Below are 18,273 nucleotides of genomic sequence, written 5' to 3' on the forward strand. Positions count from 1 at the left end.
AATGAAAAGCTAATAACCCTTAATGGTAACTGTTATGTAATGCAATTCAATGGAAATGCCATAAGCGACACTAATTTTAATGATTTCATTTGCAATTTATTGCAATAGAAATAAATGTCTTATATACATATATAAATAGATAAAGAATAATAGTTCAGTCTGTTTTTCTTTTTATGGTAGCTAAGAGATACGAATAAAAAAAAATTGACATAAATATATAAGTTTATATGTGTTTTCTTCGAATTTTCAATTATAGTTACGATGCAATCACTACTAGTGGACAAGAGCGACTAGTATACTAAACAATATTTACTAAAGTAGTCTCACAATCGCTTTATAAACGTAACGTCAGATTATTGTAGTACCATACTATCGGCTCCGTACAATCAATGGGCGACCTTTGTGAATATTAAACTCATAAATTAAATTACATATTATTGTATTCAAGCAAATAACTACTGAGTTTCTTGTCGGATCTTCTCGGTGGAATCTCCTTTCCGAAACGGTGTTAGCTTTACATTTAATTCAACACTGCGACATGACGATTCAAAAGTGATTTTATGAGACTACTTGAATAGAGACCATTTTGATTTTGAATTTATATATACTATTTTAAATAAAATTAAGGAGAGTTATATCCACGCTTTTATAATACTGAATTCGTTACTCAACCGTTCAAATGATGGCAATGAAATGTGATCTTTGAAGTGATGTTTGAATGTGTACCCAAAAAAGAGAACGTCTGTCAATTTGGGAAAGACACATTAACTGTATTTCCTGGTTTCCTGCAATCTCTTATTCTTCTTTTGCATGGCACCACATTGCAAAGTCTTTAGCGTCATCGAGTTCACCATACGCTCCAGCTCCATGGTTCTTAACACCGAGCACTATGTCATCGGCATACGTCATCAGGCAGCCATGGAGGCTGGTCCAGTATGTAGGCCGATACTACACCTGCATTCGTTGAATAAGACCGGGCTAAGAGCCGAGCCCTGGTGCACCCCAATAGTGACCGAGAAAGGCTCAGTATTAAAAACGGTTCTAACAATGACCGCGAACTGCATTGAATGTCTCTGATAATATCAAGTACGCCTTTGAATCCAACGCCCACCAGATTCAATGACGAGGCACACAGTCAAAAGCCTTATGCAATTCTATGTTTGGTTTCCTACAAGGGAGTGAATTAATCAAAAGGGATGGAATTTCGTCAAAGGACCGCACGCAAAAATTACACATCATATGAATGATTTTGGCCGTCAGATGGTACTAACTAACCGACTTTCTGAGAGCATGTCAGGTGTAACCATATCATTCATTTTCATACGCGGTCATTGTGGCTGGCTTGTTTTTATGTATTATAAATTAACTTAAACGCATTGTGACGCAAGATTGACATTAGCTTATGCTTCCTCCCATATAGCATTCGACAATCTTCATAGTTTTCGGAAAAGTTGATTGTATAGCGGGCGTGTAATAAAAACGGTTTTAATAAATTAACTTTACTGTATGTGACGATGGATAACAAAAATTAATAAGCAATTGAAATAACTTAAACTAACAATTAAAACTAATAAACGGCGCAAGAGCGGACGCCATAGTTCTATTCTTTTCGTCTAGAAATCCGTTCGCCGTAATTGTTTAATTTGATCCCAATAACATATAAAAAAGAAACATTATTATATAATACGATTAACACATATATACACGACTAGATTTATATTGGTTTGTATTATTAACAAAATCATATTTTAAATTGAATCAACAAAATTAAAAAAAAACATTTATGAATCAATGTTGTATGATGTAGGTTTTATTTTGATAGTATTCTTAGACGGTTGAAAATATCAGTTGAAATCGACTAGTGTGAACACGGCTTAAAGTAGGTATGACATTTATAAAACAATCTAGACTCCAGATATAATTAATAGTATTTAACAAATCTCTTGTATTTTAATTGTTTAGATTCCTTGTTATTGCAGTAACTTATTTATCTTAAACTTTATGTAAGACTACTAGTGGGCAGCTCCTGGCGTTGCTTGGAAAACATTTCTTTCAACAATTTCTTATGTCAGTTTTATTTTTTAATCAGCGTATAGTATAACACCGTAGCTGTTTATTGTAAAACGTCTGTTTCCGACCACCTTGTGAGCTATTTCTGGGCTAGGAAATTGTCTCACTTCCTAATGTCCAGTCCAGAACAAGCGGTAAATTGCAGGATCCTATCACGTTACGTTGTGAATCTTTCAATATAAAGTCGTTTTTAGAAACCAGAAACCCACCTGAAATTATCTTATACTTTACACATAGTTTTAACACTTATAGTTTTTAAAATGTTTTAATGAAATTAGTACGTATAAAATCACTGTCGTGCAATTAATTATAATTTTTTTATATTGGTAAGCGAACGGGCAATTAGAACACCCGAAATTAGGAGGTCACAACTACCGACATACTTTGGTGCTGTATAAAATCAAATGTGTCACCAACCTTAGGATCTATATTGTATCCATTTCTTTATTTTCTCGATGACAGTTCTGATTTGATAGTTGTAGTGTTGTGACCAAATAAGTAATGATATCGATCGCATATATTTTTTATATTTTGAACAATACAACAAAACCATTCAATTTTTTTTAATTTCTTTCTGGTCGTTATAATTTTATCGTTCCACTGTCGAGTACCTACCTATACCTACTTATTCTACAACAGCTTCGAAAATTTTAACTAAGTTGACATTATCAATCAAGAATTAATACGTGTACATCCTGTCATAAAATATAATATTAGTTAATAAATTTGTACAAAAGTATCCGACAGTAGTTTAGTCTTTTAAATTTTGTAAAAAATATCGCGTCTGTTATCGTTTTACGTTTATCGATATAGCTCCATCCCCATCAGTTTCTCCGACTCTGTACCTTGTACGTACCAACGTTATATTTTTATAAAATAATGCATACATAATGTAAAAAAAAACGCTCGTTCAAGTTTTCACAAGAGTCTTGTGTCAGTTACACTGGCTCGTTATATACTAAAATTCCAAATATCACCCGCATCACCTAGATGTCCGAAAATCCACAACAGCGCGATTTTTAAGACATTTTCTGCCTCGCACAACCACTCTGTGGAACCAGCTTTCGCCGGCGGTTTTTCCGAACCGATACGACTTGGGAACCTTTAAGAAAAGAGCGTACTCTTTCCTGAAAGGCCGGCAACGCACCTGCAAGCCCCCCCGGTGTTGCAGATGTCCATGGGCTGTGGTAGTCACTTTCCATCAGGTAAGCCTCCTGCTCGTTTGCCACCACACATAAAAAAAAAACAAGAATTGCTGCTGCAGAATATATTATGATGAGTGGATGGTACTTACCCTACATAGCCCTACGAACAGTCGCCATGACAATAAAGTTATACTTAAATAAAATCAAAAACAATTAGGACGACGTATAAACGGTTTTGAAGACATAACATTCAATGTGATTTAATTATACAATTATCTTTCTATCGATTCGAATCTACATTCAGACTAATAGCTTGACATCTAATTCAATATCAGTTTAATCGAACATACTCGAATTAATTTTATTTCGATTATGTATTTAGTTATATAACAAGTATACATGTTAATCTTGTCAAATTTGAATGTCGCATTACACATGGTTAAGTATATTTGCCTTCGAGACCATTACTATACAATTCAACATGTCTTTCAATGTTATTCTGACATATTTTATTCATTCGGGTAATTTTATCCGTATAAATTTATGTTCTGAACGAATTTTGATTGTTTCGTACATTGTACCCAAAAAATATGTTACGAAACATTGAGTTAATGGTGACCATATTAAGAGTTTTCATCGTGCATTGCTGTCCTCTTTATTTGGGGATCGACACAATCAACAAAAATTTAAATCAATCCATAGTAAACTTTTTAATTATTTGCTTTCGTCATTGATTTTGGCTTCACTATAATGTTCCGTACTAGTTTTTTCAATCTGTGTTGTTTATATAAAAATAATTGATTCGTCGGATCGAGGTTTCCATTGTAGAACGAATTGATTAATTAAATAAATTAAAAGATAAGCTATATTATATATGTGGTCAAGAGTTTCTGCATCAAAACATATTATATACATATTAAAACAAAAACATTGGTTTAACGATGTCTTACTGCAAACCAAAACTACAAAAAATTTGATAAAAAATTAATATATTCAATGAACAATAATACTGAATTATTATAAGTATGTATAAACAAAAAAAAATTGTTAGCAATCATACCTATTCTGTTTTTGTTAATTCGGCCTTGTCAGAAATCACAGAACATATACATATACCTTCTTAGCTAAAATTAAGATTATTTATTTAATTTGTAATTTTCCAACAAACTACACAATATACCAAAAGCATATTGATTAAAGATCGAAGCTTATTCCAATTCATCTGGCGCTCGCGAAAAAAACCTTCATTTCGAATAGAAGTTAAATAAAGGTCGAAATGATACTAAATTAAAGTAAAGTAAGAAATATAATAGAGTGTTAGCTAAGCAAATTACTTTCATAAACGATTCTTATAGAAATTTTAGCCCAATCAAAACCGGAATAACACCTGATTTATAAGGACAGTAGTCTAGACACGTTTACGGAGAAAGCACGAATGACAAATGTAGCTGATGCAAAGACAAATTATTTATTACTTGAAATTCAATTGAATTCTATCTATTTGACATTCTGGTTCCGACTTCCGATACGTACGGATGTCCCTAAACCCTATTCCATTGTTAACGTTATTACGAAACGTTCGTCGGGCCGTATCAACCGTGTCCAACAGTGGTGATCGTCTTACTAAGTTCTATCGGCTCGTTGAAAAGGTGCCAGTGTAGTTTGTGAATAAAGAGCGTTGTGACACAATCCGAGTTCTGAGTTTGATTAATTGCCTACTGTCACTACAAGTAAGTACTAACTGCGTAATGATATACTCATTTTGGGTAAACACAAATTGCAATCCACGGACAAATTGCTCAAGGCCAAAACGAATTCAATGTTGCCATTAGCTAATTATTTTATCTTCAAGTCGTTATGGATCCAGCTAGCAATCTGTGTAAGAAACAACACTTAAAGCTGTTGTTAAAAAAAAAATATGCAAGCTTTGTCTATGCTCATAGCAATTTTTTTTTTTTCTAATAATTAAATTACATGGTTGGAACTGGATTATTTAATCCCAAATCTGGTTTCACGTCCTCATCATATACTCCATGAAGATTTCGTTATCGAATCATCTGATTGTCAAACACTCAGAATAATATTAATAACGTATATTTTTTTCTTATCTAAAATAGTCTATCCTATTATCAAGCCCCTTTTCTTTGGCCTTAGGCTTTAGCAGCTATTGCCTTCCCCTTAATTTGGCGAATAATGCGACATTGATTATAATAATTATAAAATTTATAGGATACACGTATCAAAATGGCGTATCACTCTAAGTCGGTTGTCAACGTTTCACGAGTGAGATTCGAAGTGAATTCTTACAGGATCGCACTATTAGTTTTTATGGCTAGGATAATGAACATTGGAATTGTGAGCGATCTGTACCAGAGTTAACCTTCGGCTGCACCATTAAAAATATTAATAATATCAATGTGCATAAACGAATGTATCTCATTCAGAAATAAGGCTAATAAACCAGAATATTTACAAGCATAATTATGGATCTTTGATCTCATGGTTAACAGCATTTGTGAGGACATTACATATACGTACATGACTGATCAGCAAGTATACTATACTAGCGTTGTCTGGATTATTTGCGTGAAGTAAAAAATAACTTTCTTGAACTGAAGCTCAAATAAAAACGTAAAATTGCAAAACATGCCCAGCGATAACATAAATATTTATGTCTTTTAGTAACATTAATATTATAAATCCGAGAAACACATATGTATAAACACATATATTATATAAACCCTGACATAAAATACAGTTACCTTATAAGGTATACGAATTGCCAAATATGTAATCTTCAATCGTATATCTTCCAAGGAGGTTTGGATATTTTATTGAACTTCTCAACCTTTATCTTTATTGTATAATACGTTTTATTTTTAGACGAAGTTGCATAAGATAAACAATAGAATAGACATAATATTAACGAAAAGAAATATCTAGAAACTTCTTGTTGCTTCTATTAGCAGATTACGCAAGGCTAGTAATTACTTGTCTTGGATATTGGATCTTTTCCAATACTAAAACGAAATGTCATGTGTTTAGGAACTTGTTTATTTTTTCTTATGACATATACATAAGTTGATACGATAGAAACCCTTACGTCAAGTAGGTATTTAGGAGCATATTTTGTTTTTCAACATGAGACATGCATAATACGTTAAGGCGAAATGGTCTTAGAAAATCGCGATCGCGTCAGCCCAAACTTGACTTACTGCATATTAAAAATTATTTAAATTCTTTTATGACCTACAAAAATATTAGTAACTGGGATTATTGAGATTTTATATAAGATATTAATGATATTTGATAGATTATTTTTAGAAAATATAGAAATAAATATAGAAATCATAAGATTGTCAAAGTAGTTAAAAAAACATCAAGCTCAAAAAAATTTTATCGCGTACGGACGCGGCATGAAGACTTTATTAACTGACTCCAAAAAAGGAAGAGTTTCTCCATTCAGCGGTATCTTTAGTTTTATATGATGTGACCTAAAGACATTTTATAAATTAACTCTGTCATTTAGTTTTTCATTTTATTTAATTCGGTGAGTCAAACACATTTATGCGGATTTGCCCGAGATATTAAGATAACTCCATGACGTAAGGAAGGCGATTAATTACTATTAATTACTTTTTCATGGTTTTTAACTTTGCCATCACTGATTATTTCGCGTTCATCATTAAGAAGCAGATGAAGAGCCGAGATGGCAAAATGACTAAGTGACGTAAATCGTAAACGAATATTACCGGTTCAAAGCACTTCTGTTTCATGTTTTCGTTTTCGTCAAACTTCACCTCGTGCCTAGCTAGCGATGGATGAATTTCTACAACAGCCTACCACTACCAGAGGCGAAGTGGGATTAGCCCTCTTCTTATGAGGAGTTAAAGTATATATTTGCCCAGCAGCTGGACATTAATTGACAGTTACTTTGTGCAGATAAATATTGAAGAATACGTAAAATATTACAATTCTACATCACGTTATCAACAGTCATTCAAATACGAGAAACTGCACCCCAGTTTGTCTATCACATGTTTCCAGAGCCAGAAATTGCGAGTTTTCGAAAAAAGTGTCAATTGATGACCTAAATGTATTTTAGTTATTTTTTTATTTATTTTATTTTATTTTAGTTTAGATGTATTTAGTTTAATATTTTGATATAATGACTAATTTATTCGACAATGAGATCCAGGATCGTGCCCTGGGAGAAGAGATTTGAGCTTCTCTGTCACATATATCTGAAAAATCGATCGGAGCTCAGAAGTAAGTGGTTATTAATTTCCACCGGAGATAGAAGGTGCATCTTTATTTACACACACACACATTTCACTAATACTTAGGAGTTCATTTGAGAAATGCCGCCGAGAAAATGTGTACAAATCTAGAATCTAACGATAATACTTAAAAACGCAAATAATAAAGAAAAATCTCAACACAATATGTTAAAATATATTTATTTAATATATAAATATATATATATGTATAGCTAGTTGTATGACGGACTTAAAAACCTTATATTTATATATAAACTAATATATTTGTTTAATTTATGAGTCTCCAACAAAATACACACTTAATACCTACATATTTACAAACATATTGAAATTTACAATATTTATAGGAGACCGCATGCACTATTAAGCAAAAGTTATCTAAATACGATACGATTAAGATAAAAAGTTAAAAAACATAACAGTAAAAATCAAATATAAATTAGAAACTTGATAATTCAAAGCTTGTAAATTGAAATTTTTTATTTTTTTTGTGTTAAGTTCAAAGTTTAGTGCGACACATTCTGAATTTGGACATGTATAAATTATAGCTAGGCATATTACGATATATTTTCTATACAAATTTTATAGCGACCATATTCCTGTGACGTCACTTATCTACACCATTGTGAGGTATAGAAAGATTTTTGCAGAACACCTTTATTACTAGACGCGTTCTAACTCTAGGCCGACCAATAAATTAAACGAAGGCAAAATATATTTTATAGCATCGTCTTCGTGCGTAGCTAGGTGTATGACGGGCTTTAAAGTTATCATGAAACAGAACACTATTTTATAAGACTTGACTCGCACTTCACCACTGTTTAAATACCTTTATTTATATATTGCGTCGTATATATTACCTTTTAAATAAACATCAATCTGCATACATAATATGCTTTAAAAGATCATTTAAATAATCTTTAGACTTTAATAATATTGCACATAATTTATATTGAAATAAATTTCCATATTTCAGTATCAAGGCTCACTGGTTATGTTAAAAGAAATTTTGCTAACATAATTTGACATTTTCGACCATAACGTCAGTTAAAAGTTACTTTTTGGATTTTCTAAAGTATAATTTTGGCGCTTAAGCTCTTCGACCTCTCAACTGACGATTTTTGGAGCCGAGATATCCGAGTGAATAGAACACGTTAATCTGAATCGAAGATTACGGATTTCAACCTGGACATACACCACAAATTTTCATGTACATAATTTGTATTTATAGTTTATCGTGTTCGGTGAAAGGAAAACGTCGTGAGTATGGTCGGAAGAACATACATAAATGTATGTATCCACCCGAACTCATTGAAGTAGCTTATTGAAATAAGTTCCAAAACCTTCGCCTCAAAAAGAAGGAGGTCTTAGCCTAGCAGTTTAATATTAAAGGCCGTACTTTGACTTTTTATTTCATATAATTGTAAATACTTGATGTCTTATATATTATATCACAGATTTAAAATGTTGGTACCATATCGTGAGCAAAGAAAATGGTAGGAAGATTTCAAGCGGTAACTATTAATTACCGAAATTCTGATTTTACAGCCGAAAAATTAACATGCCTTTCTGTCACAAAACACTCGTCCTGTTAAGTCTTTAATTGTTTAAAAACACAAATTAAGCACGTGAAAACTACGAGACTCATATGAATCTGGTCGTCTGGGAATTTACGATTATTACTAATTCTACAGACGAAAACGTCGGCAGACGTGATTTTCGGTCGTTGCCTTTGGAACGAAAAGATATAACAATCAGATGTAATCCGTAAAGCCTCAAACAACAATGACAGAGTACGTACTATGTAAATATTATTCGTGATTGTCACCTTTATAAAGATAACTGCGACTCATTGGAGCGCGCGAGTGCGGTTCCCATACAATATGGCCAAAAGTATGAAAAAAGGAATTACAATATAGATTCACTCACAAAGGCCCCTTCATGTTAAATTATCAGCGTGCATTCACAACTATAATGTAATTTGTATTTTTTACATTAGTCATGTCACGCACACTTAACTGGTGATAATACACGAGAATTTACCTGGGGGGGGGGGGCGCTTTCGTGACTAAACAGACCTATAACAATATGGAAATCTATTATGTTTTTTATTAAATGCGAAAAAATATGTATTATTTTACAGTTGAATGTTGGCCGAATTATATTAAAATTTGGTCTAGAATTTCATTATACAGTAGGTCTGTTTGTAGGAATGTAGGGGGTTGATAACGCTTACTCAACCAATGATTGTACAGTAAACCAGCAATACCTTGTTTTATTGCATTCCGGTTCGGATGATGATTGAACCAAATTCATGATGGATTTGAAGTCGTATTCGTTGATTGATTAATTGATTGATTAAAGAGAAATTTTGAGATTCAAAATCCCAATAACGCAATTTCTTATGTATATACATATATATAAGAAACTCAAGTAAAGTTGTTCATTGGCATCGGTATACAGACGGGAAAATGGCCCATCGAGTGCTGCCTCACTGTCCATAGAATGTCTATGGGAGTGCTGTATGAAATTTTGGCAATTTCTTACATAACCAATGCACCACTAACCTTGGGAACTGAGATGCTACGTCCCTTAAGGGTTTAGTTTAGTAGTCTGGCTCACTAGTCAGAGTAACTAAACCGTGTTGTGTACCGGCTTCAAGGATGCATCCTTGAAGCCGGTACACAACAATACGAAATATTGCTGCTTGGCAGTAGAATATCTGACGAGTGGGTGCTATCTACCCAGACATGGTTGCACAAAGCAATTGCAACCACCTATCATCAAGTGTTATATTTACACTTATTGAAATTCAAAGAACAACTACCGACGATTCGGAAAAACAATCATACTTAACCGAGAAGAACCGAAGTAACTCAGCTGATGTTTTTTTTTTTAATTTCGTGCGTTTAAAATTCGTGAATCAGTAACCAGCAGAGGATCGATATATTTTTCGTTCGTAAATTACGGTTTCGTCATAAAGGCCATTTCTTTCTTACGTAATGTGCAATAAATATTTATTTCGTTCATAATAAAACTTATTTCATGGACCGCTTTCTTATTAAACTAGTTTATTGTTCCGTCTTATCTAAAAACATTTTCTGCGTTATATTTATTTCCGCATTAAGATAATCTTAAAAGTATTTAAGGCTTTAGCGTATTTTTTTTTCTCAAAAAAAAACAAATTGTCTTTGCACATCTTAAAAAAGAAACACCGCATTTTTTATTGCTGCTAAAGCGCAGCTCTCACTTTTTTAACCGATTACGAGGTAAAAAAGGACGATTGTGTTATTTATCCTATTCATATGAGTTATTTACGCTGTAAACTTATTCACATCTATTTTTAAATGTGCTAGACGAAAAAACGATTCTATGAGCTATGTGCCCCGCCTACTGCCACTTCAGTTCGGCTATTCTTCGAGCTATGACGATAATTTTGGCTCGAATTCTGATTTCGTCATTTCTGACTCGGTCTCGAAGGGAAACTACGAGATTAGCCCTCCCCATAGCTCTTCGCGTGACCCTGAGCCTTCTTATGAGGCGCTTAGTAAATAGTTCATACAATTACTTGTTTGTAGGGCTTAGGCAAGTCCGTTTAAGGCGTCTGTTGTGTTCCGGTTTAAATATAGAGAGACCCAGCGTAACTACAATCACAAGGGACATCATATCTTAGCTCCCTAGGTTGTTGGTGTTTTGACGCTGCAGGGTGGTTATTAATATTTCTTACAGCGCTTGCTTATTGTCTATGGATGGTGGTGACGACTTACCATCAGGGGTAAAATTTGCCCGTCCGTCTACCTTCATAATAAAAGTATGTGTGTCAGAATTTAATAAAATAATAAAATTTTATTTCTTTGTGTCTTGTCTTAGCGCATTTTCGATTGATCGAGTTTAAAATGCGAAAGATTCTAAAGAAATCGAATTAAAAAAAACAACAACGGATTTAACCTTATGCAGGCATTACGAGCACTTTTGAATCGTCATATTCCAAGATTAAACGTGTGCAACTACCGCTGGATCGTTATGTAAATCATACTGGAGATAATTGCCTAGGCAATGTATCTAACGTTAATAATTCTGATATTTCACGCCTGTCTCTACTTGTCTCCTTTTATAAGTGACGTTTTCGAGAAAGTTCTAGTATAACTCGTTAAAACATATATGCGCTTTATAACAGCTGAGATAGTGTTTTATTGATTTTTTTTTGTTACATAATGTTATAACTTTCGCTCGTACAACAGATTTTGTCTCATTTTTGTTTTGTTGTTAACATATTTTATTGTGAAACGTTTATATTTCCTTATAGAATTTATTTTGTTAATTTGTCTTTTTAAAATTCCTTTCTATAGTTAAATTTACTTAACTTTTGGGTTTCCGTACCTCTGTCTGTCTGCCCATCCTATTTCTCAAAAACATGTATAGGTATTAGGTGTATATAAATAAATAAATAAATCAATAAGTTGAAATTTAAACCGAATTTAGTTGGTGCTGTAAACTGTTATGGCAACGAAATCAAATGATACCGGCCGTCTTTACCGCGTACAACTCTCATTAAATAGTAAATAAGTAAGGTACGAAACCCTCAGTTCGCGAGTCCGACTCGCACTTGTCCAGTTTATTTTAAAAACACATAGAAACGTTATTTCACCCATTAGTGAATTATATTTATTTTTACGATCAATAAAAAAATCCGCTATTTTATTTTCTCCATTCTAATGTTTTTAAAAGTACCCGCCAAAACTACCTAGCCTTTTGCAACAGATAATAAAATCTCAAGTAAATTCAAGTTCGATTCCATTAGATATATATAATAATTATTGATTCAAAATAAAAAGTAATTAATAATGTAAATTACAAATGATTAACATTTGCTTTCTCTTTCATCATTTCTTGCCTCTTCTTCTCAGTAGAATATGAGTACCTATATATCACACATCAGTGGCAGTTTTCTATAAACATAATTGCATAAATAATAATTAAAATTCTAATTTGGACTTCCAGCTACTTCAATTGCTAATATTTGCAGTTTGTCAGATAGATACCAACATAATATCTTCACATAGAATTGAAATAAGTTGTCAACATTTTAAGGAATCCAGTCGGTATATGATAATTATTTTGATTAAAATTAATAAATACTGTGTTTGTTCGATCATGTTCTTTCACGTTTAACTTTATACTTTTTATTATTAGGATAAAGCAGTTTGCTAGAGCCTTATAAAGTAAAAGCTAGAGCCTCGACCAAGAACATTTAGTTGACATGATATTACTAATAAGTTTGAATACCTTTTCTTATTTTTATGTTATTTAAAAGTTCTCACTTTAACTTTTGTTCTTTTCTAATCAGTTTAATTTTAGCAGGAATTACCTTGTCTTGCTTAACTGACATAGATTTGAAAAAATACTTAAACTATAGTTAATAGCAAAAATATTGTTCTCATTAGTCTAGTGGTGCTTATGCGGCCTCAGATCTCGAGATATTTGGCTTAAATCCCAGGTCGGGTAAACACGATCTGTACCTAGCGATGCCGGAGCAGACATTATATGGGTATAAAGAATTCCAAAAACACCGATCGTTGCAAGAGCATATCGTTTAAGAAGTCGCGGCATAAGCGGTGGCAACGATAAAAACCTCCTTGGATGTAAATAAAAACAAATTTGATATAATATTCAAAGTGATACACAGACAATGTTATCTGTGAAGTATAATGAAAGTCTGCCCTTCAATGGATTTGAAGTCGTGTGTACCATCTTTAGATTCCTCGTATCTTTATTTGTTGAGCTTATAACGTTGTTAAGATATAATCAATGCAAACACGCGATGTGACGAGACGTTTTCAGTTTAACATTGTCACTGTTTGTTTCTTGTCATTCCGTGATTTTTGAAAATTTACATTTCTTTTTTTTATTTATATTTAAATTTTTATATTAATTTTATTTCAATTAATTTATATTTATTTTGACCGGTGAGTATTGATAATGTTCGTATTTGTGAAGGTTTTAAAATTATTTTTTAATGTTACGTGTCTGCGTCCTGTGCTTCTGACTATAATGTTAAGGGTAGTTATCGATATAATCAATGCTTGTGCATATACAAAACTAGTGTCAAGTCAAGTGTCAAGTGGCAATTCGTTAATGTCCTACTTGGCTTTACCTCTTAAGGAAAAGGTTATATATATTTCGAAGCGATAATAGCGCAATAGTTTAAAGGCCGCCTAGCGATGTAAATAGTCGCAGAATCGATCCTAACATAAGTGAGAAGCTTAAAAGGAGGGGTAAATATGACTATAAGTAATTCTTTAATTCGTTTGGGGCATTTCTAGTATTCTTTGGAAAAAAATAAAAAAATATATATGTATAGTACTTTATCAGTTGCGTTTGGTTTTAACATAAATTAAGCCAAAAAACTATGACGCCCAAGGGTTAGAGGACGGGATCTCTACGTCGTGTATCCATGTTTTTGCATACTATTAAATGCCATTAACTGTCTGCGCACATGTTACAGAATATTCCATGATATTTATTAGATATACGCTATCACTTTTTTGCATATTCTCGGTCGAAATCATGTACGTCGCGTGTGTTTAACTTCAATAGTTTATTATAGTTTAACTTTTACCGCTATGTGAAAAACAGTGCAAGTTTGCGACACTCAACAATCTCTCTATAGTTTTAATATAATGAATCTTCTAATTATCCAATCGGGCGCGGATGTATTATTGTAAATGGACTCGAGCCTGATACATCTATGATCTTCTGAGATAAATGTTAAGTGAATTTGTTTGGTAGGGTTTAGATCATCTGAATAGGTACTACCACTCATTATAAATTCTACCCGAACACAGTAAAATTTAGTATTGATGTGTTTCGGTTTAGAGATCGTAAAGTTGGCGCATGGGTGATGTAGGGATGGTTAATATTTCTTACAGCGTTAATGTCTATAGGCGGTGGTGACCACCTACTATATTATAAAAAAAAACCTATTTTAAATAACATTTAATGTTGAGTGTTGTTTTAGTGCTTATACCTTCAACATGGTATTATATCCTTTTAATTCCAATTTGAAATCGAAAATATAATAATAATATAATTAGAATCACAAAAGTTTTCAGTTTTTATGATATGAACAAAGATTAATCTAAACAATTGAAGGTGTTAAGATAAATATTGATATATCTCTTTTTATCATCATACTTTTGACAATCGATAGAAGAAGACAGCATTATTTAACTATTCATCCCCTTATTAACAATTATAGGTAAAATCGTTACACTTGAAACCCCTTATAGTGTGTAGATAAATTTCTTACTGCATGCAATGATAATGATATGTTAAACCAGCTCTTATGACCGTCAGATTATCTGTTATCAAATGGATAGGAGCTGAAAGACGTAAAACAATATCATTACGAACGCTTTTCTATTTATCTAACACTGCCTTAATTCCGGTCTTATTATCGCACTTGAAATCACAATTGCTTTCATTTAAACGCGAGTGTGAAATTACAAATGAATTATTGTTCACTTGCTTTTATTTTTAAATCGATATGGATGTTAACTGTCATATGAAAAGGGACAATTATTGTATTATTCGTGTTTTGTTTTGATGTCATTCAAATCGGTATCGTCTGTAGTGCTATTCGATAATTCCCTCCGTATTTTATTCGCGAATCATCAGTCTTAATTACGGTCCCGATAGTTTTGAATTTTACACATACATTAGCAGCCTGTAAATTTCCCACTGCTGGGCTAAGGCCTCCTCACCCTTCGAGGTTTGGAGCATATTCCACCACGCTGCTCCAATGCGGGTTGGCGGAATACACATGTAGCAGAATTTCGTTGAAATTAGACACAGGTTTTCTCAGGATGTTTTCCTTCACCGCCGAGCACGAGATGAATTATAAACACAAATTAAGCACATAAAATTCAGTAGTGCTTACCTGGGCTTGAATCTGAAGTCATCGGTTAAGATGCACGCGTTCTAACCACAGCGCCATCTCGGCTCTTAGTTTTTTTTTTCAGTTTTGTATTGTGTATCATATAATTAATATAATTATTGTAGTAAATATCGCTTATAACGTTCTGACATATCACGATCGTCATCCAGCGGTGAGCATGGAATCTCTTCTTTCGAAACAGTTCTACTGGTTTCTGTAGAGCGATTTAAATTTTTTCTTATCTTAAAGATATTTCTAACCGAAACTATAAACTGATATAAAGTGTCTGTATTCTGGAATAATTGATCGCAGTTATATAGCCAAAGTATAAGACACGTCGAGAATACAAAGAGTTAAATGTGCACAAGTTCTGGAATCGTTATTTAATGTGTGGAGTATTTTCATCATCTGTCAAGGGCAGATCTGAACACCCTACAATAAACAAATAGGGATTGGAATTAATTTAATTACATATAATTATCACAGTGTAAATTCAAGATCTGAATTTAATGCTGGATAACAAATCATAGCAGGGTTCATAGTAATACGTGAAATTAGAAGATTATTAAACTTTTCGGAGTTTTCACGATGAGTGGAATCAACGAAATTTTAAATAAAATCGGCCAGGCATTATGCAAATTTTTTCTATAGCCTGAATATTTTATATTTTTCGCTCCCGAAGTTCAATTTTTAAACAAAACGTTCGTTACGATTTTTAACAAATAATATTAATATTAATAATTCAAATGATTTCAACTGATTTGTAACTCAAAGTGATTTCAAATCATATACACATAATGTGTGAATCAAGCAAGCTCAAGCATCAAGCCAATATGTTTGTCAAGCCATACGACTCTAATGATAAATATTTTGTTTTAATCATTGTAGTAGAAGTAAATTTTAGTCCCATTATTACTCAGTCAAAAGAAGAAAGTTCTACCAGTTCACATGTTTACTTGATAAACACGTGTCAGAATTTCAAGCCACACATGCCGGTTTCCTCACGATGTTTTCCTTAACGGTTTAACACAACATGAATTATAAATAAAATTGCTTTTTACATTTGAAGTATAATTGTTCAAGTGTAACGACAATTGTATTTAAAATCACGAGAAACATCTTGTAATTGGATCTTATGATTGGTAGCGGACGGAGTCAGGAGTACTTTATAATTTTTAATATGTCAATATCAGACGAAGGCGTACAACGGTCAGATTGCTATTAAATATAATTAAAAAATTTAGTAAATAACCTGCATACGTTGTTCAAATAAGTGTTTGCTTATTTTATTGTTGGTCAGTACCAACAATAAACAAATCAAACATGACTCTGATGTTCGACTGTGTTTAACACCTTTTATTATAATGCAAATAAAAAAAAAATGTGTATAAAGGAGTTCGTTAACCTCATGTCTTGATTTTTGGAAGTCAAATATTAACAAAAATACCATGAAAGAAATTGGATTGTTCCGAAAACAATGGAATCGATAATTATACGAGTACGTAGCATAAAAACTTAAAATTATATATATATATATTCTACCCATTTATTTATTAAAGTCTAGTAACTGATTCCTTGCTGGACAAAAGACTTCTCTAGAGCCTTTGTTACATTTTTGGTGGTAAATACAGACGTGGCGGAATATTAGTGAAATTTGACATAATTATGCTTTCCTCACAATGATTTACTTCAGTGCGAGGCAGGATATAAGTTATAAGCACCTGGATTGGCCTGGATTTGAACCCGCATTTTGCCGTCAATCCGTCGACTTGATAATAAATTAATTTTTTTTTCAAGATTTTTAACAAATCAATATCCAATCGGCCAATATTAGCGCTGAAAAATAAACATTACGTGCATTTAAATGTTTGTGCAAATTCTTCTTCTTCTTCTTACAAGTTCTTGAGAAACTTCACTTGGAGGGTAGGGTTTTATGTACGTCTGGGAAGGTACCCGCGACTAGATATTCTACCGAAAAACAGCAACACTTAGTATTATTGTGTTCCGGTGAGTTTGGCTCCCAAGGTTGGTGGTGCATTGGTTATGTAAAGAATGGCTAATATTTCGTACAGCACCAATGTCCAATGTACTAAACAAAGAAAAAGGACTTGTATTCAAGGCAAAGCAATAAGAGGTAAAATCATACCAACCATTATTTCCTTCAGCTTAACAAGGGATTCATTTCACTTAATACTTTACTTCTAAATTAATTTCTAAACAATTAATCATAATTCTAGATCTCAGGGTCTAGCGCGTTCAAACAAAGGAACTCTTCAATCTGTGATATGATAGAATTCTATAGCTTTTCAAATAGCCAAAAAATGCGTCTCCAATATCATGTTTGTTATACACAGCAAGGGTAGACGCTATATGAAGGTCCACGTGAGGAAAATACGATTGTTTTCCGTAAGTACAGTGTACATTTTAAGTCTGATGCGAAGGTATATTCAAACACGTAACCAAATAGGTAGATTCGTAAGTATATTCTAAAGAATTAAAAAAAAAAAAACAAAACTAAAAGGAACTGATTTATAAAGAATAAATACAACCACAAATAGTAAAAATAGGTATTCGAAATTGCATTTTTTTTTTTACATTTTATTTGTAGCCACTGACTCATTACTACAAGGGGATTAACCTCACTAACATATGATGTTATGACAGCCGTTGTACTCGTAGTCTGAAGCTGCAAGTGTGCGTGTGCCTTAGAAAACTGTTTTAGATCGAGTCATATTGGCCGTCCCATCGGATTTTTATAATGAAAAAATAAAGAGTTAAAAAAAATAAAACGCCCCACTGTTAATTACGCACACACTGGTATTTTAACATTTTGTCGTTTAAT

The 18,273-nt window shown here is 32.6% G+C and overlaps 1 protein-coding gene across 3 annotated transcripts in view; it reads left to right on the forward strand.

The window, feature by feature from the left end:
* LOC125068211 (cationic amino acid transporter 3) overlaps positions 1-18,273 on the forward strand; it is a 49,287-nt gene that overhangs the window by 19,167 nt on the left and 11,847 nt on the right. Inside the window, exon 1 of one of the 3 annotated variants that reach the window (XM_047677274.1) lies at positions 4,931-4,945. The exons of 1 other annotated variant lie outside the window; for it this stretch is intronic. The gene's annotated coding sequence lies outside the window, so the exon portion shown is untranslated. Of the gene's footprint in view, positions 1-4,930; positions 4,946-13,443; positions 13,462-18,273 lie in introns of those variants that run through there. One more of the 3 variants, XM_047677273.1, reaches the window with a different exon arrangement.

The sequence above is a fragment of the Vanessa atalanta genome, chromosome 13 (genome assembly GCF_905147765.1).
Source record: "Vanessa atalanta chromosome 13, ilVanAtal1.2, whole genome shotgun sequence".
Classification (NCBI taxonomy): domain Eukaryota; kingdom Metazoa; phylum Arthropoda; class Insecta; order Lepidoptera; family Nymphalidae; genus Vanessa; species Vanessa atalanta.